This window comes from Sprattus sprattus (assembly GCF_963457725.1).
Source record: "Sprattus sprattus genome assembly, chromosome: 6".
In the NCBI taxonomy this organism is placed as follows: domain Eukaryota; kingdom Metazoa; phylum Chordata; class Actinopteri; order Clupeiformes; family Clupeidae; genus Sprattus; species Sprattus sprattus.
In genome coordinates this window covers 9325164-9329643 of record NC_137925.1, presented here as the reverse complement: position 1 = coordinate 9329643, position 4480 = coordinate 9325164, and the positions used below count along the sequence as shown (strand labels likewise).

Here is a 4480-nt window from a genome sequence, read left to right as displayed (position 1 = left end):
AAAACCTGGCTAGTAACATATTGCGTTTTCTAATGACGAAGGCTCTTTTAAGCACATATCATAGATACTCTTTTGCCATAGCTTTAAGGCTAGCTATTTAGCATATCGTGTTGGCTAGTTTGCTCCATTTTATATTATAACCATAGAGCAGGGGCAACGCCAGTGGTGTAAATCAGTTTTCCCCAAACCCTTTTCTCTCGAAGCACAATCTATGTATTCTATGGGGAAAAAAGTCTCACGGCACACCAGCATTACATGTTATTGTGTTGTTTGGTTGTGAAATGCCTTTTAAGTTTAGTTTGTTCGAGTTCCCCCCCACAGACAAGGCACAATGGAATCGGGAGCAATCTCCTGTGAACTTGAATGCATAGCTTGAGTATTGGTCATTGTATTGTCTGTTCCTGACCTGTTACATTTTCTTTTTCTGTTCAATTCTACAACAGAGTAACCGGCCTTGAACGGTTCAAATAAAACACAGTTCGGTAAGATTTAATTACTCAAATACGGCACTATCTATCAATCTAATTTTGCTACATGGTTTGATAAGCTAGCAAAACAATGGCAATGGTAGAAGTGGCTGTCTGTTTTTTTTTGTGTTTTTTTTACTGTAGTGAATAATGACTAAAACCTTGTTTTTCTTCTCTTTATCAGCAAATGGAGGCTAGCTTTAAAAAAAATACTGGCATCTATCTACCTAGATGGCAGAGAGATCTGCAAGATAGTTTACCACCTGCGAAGGAATTACTTGATGAATGAAAATCTCAAGATGGCCTACCTTCTGAAGTGTATATATAGATTGATTTCTCATGTATAATGCCGACTTCAATGAGTTTATTGATACAGATCGTAACACAGACATCAACGAACTTGATACATTTCAGTTGTTTTTTTCTGGTCGGGTTCTGAGCTAGCGGATGCAGAAATTCAACTGATATGTCCGGTAAGTCTGTAAGATAAGAAAACTTTGGTTGAATAGTTGTTGCTAATTTTTTAAGTAATTGTGCAGTCCTGTTGAAAATATGTGTTTTAAATGTTTGTTTAGGGATTTTAAACTGCACCAATGGCTCATACATTTTTGTATTGGTTTGTGTTTTTCTCCAGCCTCCTCCCCTGCCAAGACAGACACATTTTCTACCTTCCCATGACAGGCTGGACGACAGTGGATTGGAGTACTCAAAGTACTAATTCAATCAAAAGCTCCAAACATACTCACAGAATATGAGAAATCTGGTACCATATGCACAAAAAACAGGGTGCTACTTGTGAGGGTTGCTGTCAGCAATCTTGAGGAGAGATGAGGATTGTAAGTTGACGACACTGTCAAAGTGTGAGATTCAAAAGTATTGACAGTGGAGTGGAAGTTGTTCTTATATATCTCATACTTAAAATTAATATTTTAGTCAATACATGTGAAGTGTGAGTATAACTGATGGCAATACATGTTTCTAATTGAAGAGTTCAGGTGCAAAAACTTAAAAATTTAGGTATGATATAAAGGGAAATATTCTCAGTGCCTACTATACGATAATCATGCCAGCTGTGTTTTTTCCAATTTACCACAAAAAAGGTCAGGTGGACTTCTGAACTCTTCAATGTGTGTTTAGAAATGGTTTGGTTGATGCTGTCTGTTATTTTCAGTTACCCATCCAGTGATGACAAGGTGCGTCTTGACAAGAATGTTGTCACCACGTTTCCTAAATTGAGTGTCAAAATCCAGGAACACAATGAGGGATATGTAAGTGTTACCTTCCCACCCCACATTTTACTGATGTACCAAATGTTTATTGTTTCAGAAATAAGGGCCATTGTATTTTTGGTATTATTGACTGATGCCTCATGTCCACTCTCTACCTTCAACCCATGAAAAGGAACACTTACCCCCCCCCCCCCCCCCCCCCCAATATCTCAGTAAATATAGCCTGTAAATTCAAATGAATAAATTGGATGGAATATTTATCTTTGTACATCTTAGTTTGACTTCGATAGCCAGTTTGAGGGGAAAGCTGATCTTTTCCTTCGCAAATGGCAGATGAACATCATCCCTAAGCTAATGAAGGTTGCTGCGTTGGAGTTGTCTGAGGATCTGGAAAATCCTTCAACCACCAGGAACAACAGTGATGGTATGTTGGTTCGCATTCAGAAAGATAGGGGGGAAATGCACTTATAACTTTTATGCAATGGATAATAACTGAAGCCAGTTTAATTGTTCAAGATAACTTAAAGTGCATATGACACCTCAATACTATTTTTTTTTAATAAATAGAACGAAGGTGGTATTTCACAATCGATATATATATGTTGAGGAAAAATATACACATTTGACTTGTTAAAATCATCATTTGAATGCAGCGCCACTGAGCTACCGACTTCCCAAGCGACTCACTACCACCCTGCGTTAAAAAACTTAAATTACTTAAACGGAGGTACTCTGTTGCACTTGGTCGCCATTTTTCCTGACAGAAAACACATTTTCTCAGGGAGCCACCGGCTATTTTCTCAGTTGTAAATATGCCTTCACGGTGTGTTGCAGCATATTGCTCGAACGTCAGTTCCCATTCTTTTAGCCTTTTCAAATTTCCAAAAGACGAGGAAGTACGCGAGAAGTGGGTGCAGAATGTGTGTCGCACAAGAGTGCCTTCTCCAGCAAGCTTGAAATGACAACTAAAGTAATTTGCTGTGAAGTAATGCTGGAAGCATTGCTCTCTTTCCATTAAATAGGGAATGTATTTCACGTATTTAGAATGGCTGACCTAACAAACAACAGCTGTGAAAGAGCTACAGTACCTTGCGTAAGTATTCACCCCCTTGGATGTTTTACCCTTTTATGGCTTTTATAAATCAGTCATGGTCAATATAAGTTGGCTTTTTGGACAAAAAAATTCACAAAATAGCTCTCTTTAATGTCAAAGTGAAAATATATTTCTACACAGTCATGTAAATTAAATACAAATATGTAATGAAAATAAGTGATTGCATAAGTATTCACCCCCTTTATCACCCCCTTTATATAGACTGACCTAATTCAACAGAGGTCCAGCCAATTGGTGCTAGAAGTCTCACAATTAGTGATATGGGGATCAGTGTGCAGTAAATGTGTCTCAAGTGATTGTAGTATAACGACACCTGTGTCTGGAAGGTCTATTCACTGGTCAGTATTCAGTAATCAGTATTCCTGGCTACTGTTACAACATGAAGACCACAGATCACCCTAAGAAACTCAGAGAAAAGGTTATTGAAAAGTACAGGTCAGGGGAAGGATACAAAAAAATGTCCAAGGCACTTAACATCCCCTGAAATTCTGTTCAATCCATCATGAAGAAATGGAAGGAATATGGCACATGTGTAAATCTGCCTAGATCAGGCCGTCCTTACAAACTGAGTGACCATGCAAGAAGGAAACTAGTAAGAGAGGCCACCAAGACACCTATGACTACTCTGAAGAAGTTTCAAGCTTCAGCAGCTGGTATGGGAGAGACTCTGCATACCACCACTGTTGCCTTGGTTCTTCACCAATCAAAGCTTCATTGAAGAGAGCCACTGTTGAAAAAATGCTCCACTTTGGTCTCATCAAACCACAGAACCTTCTTCCACTTGACCATGGAGACTTCCACATGCCTTTTGGCGAACTGTAGTCGATCCTTTTTTTCAACAGTGGCTCTCTTCCATAAAGCTTAGATTGGTGAAGAACCAAGGCAACAGTGGTGGTATGCAGAGTTTCTCCAATCTCAACTGCTGAAGCTTGAAACTTCTTCAGAGTAGTCATAGGTCTATTGGTGGCCTATCTTACTAGTCTCCTTCTTGAACGGCCCCTCAGTTTGTGAGGACGGCCTGATCTAGGCAGATTTACACATGTGCCACAATCCATCCATTTCTTGATGATGGATTTAACAGAATTCCAGGGGATGTTTAGTGCCTTGGACATTTTTTTGTATCCTTCCCCTGACTTATACTTTTCAACAACCTTTTCTCTGAGTTGCTTAGAGTGATCTTGGGTCTTAATGGTTTAACAATAGCCAGTAATACTGATTACTGAATACTGACCAGTGAATGGACCTTCCAGACACAGGTGTCGTTATACTACAATCACTTGAGACACATTCACTGCACACTGACCCCCATTACACAAATTGTGAGACTTCTAGCACCAATTGGCTGGACCTCTGTTGAAATAGGTCAGTCTATACAAAGGGGGTGATAAAGGGGGTGAATACTTATGCAAGCACTTATTTTCATTACATATTTGTATTTAATTTACATAACTGTGTAGAAATATATTTTCACTTTGACATTAAAGAGAGCTATTTTGTGAATTTTTTTGTCCAAAAAGCAAACTTATATTGACCATGACTGATTTATAAAAGCCATAAAAGGGTAAAACATCCAAGGGGGTGAATACTTACGCAAGGTACTGTAAGAGACTGGAGGCAAACGGTACATCTGCCTCAATGAGGGGGGCGTTATACTTATTAGCAGCGAGGCT

General features: G+C 39.0%; 1 long non-coding RNA gene across 1 annotated transcript in view; it reads left to right on the top strand.

Moving 5' to 3' along the window:
* Nucleotides 1-678: 678 nt before the first annotated feature.
* Nucleotides 679-4480, top strand: part of LOC308367461 — a 4806-nt gene continuing 1004 nt past the window's right edge. The window contains exons 1-3 of the long non-coding RNA XR_013968710.1: nucleotides 679-940; nucleotides 1102-1735; nucleotides 2030-2120. This is a non-coding gene — a long non-coding RNA (uncharacterized lncRNA). The remainder of the gene's footprint in view (nucleotides 941-1101; nucleotides 1736-2029; nucleotides 2121-4480) is intronic.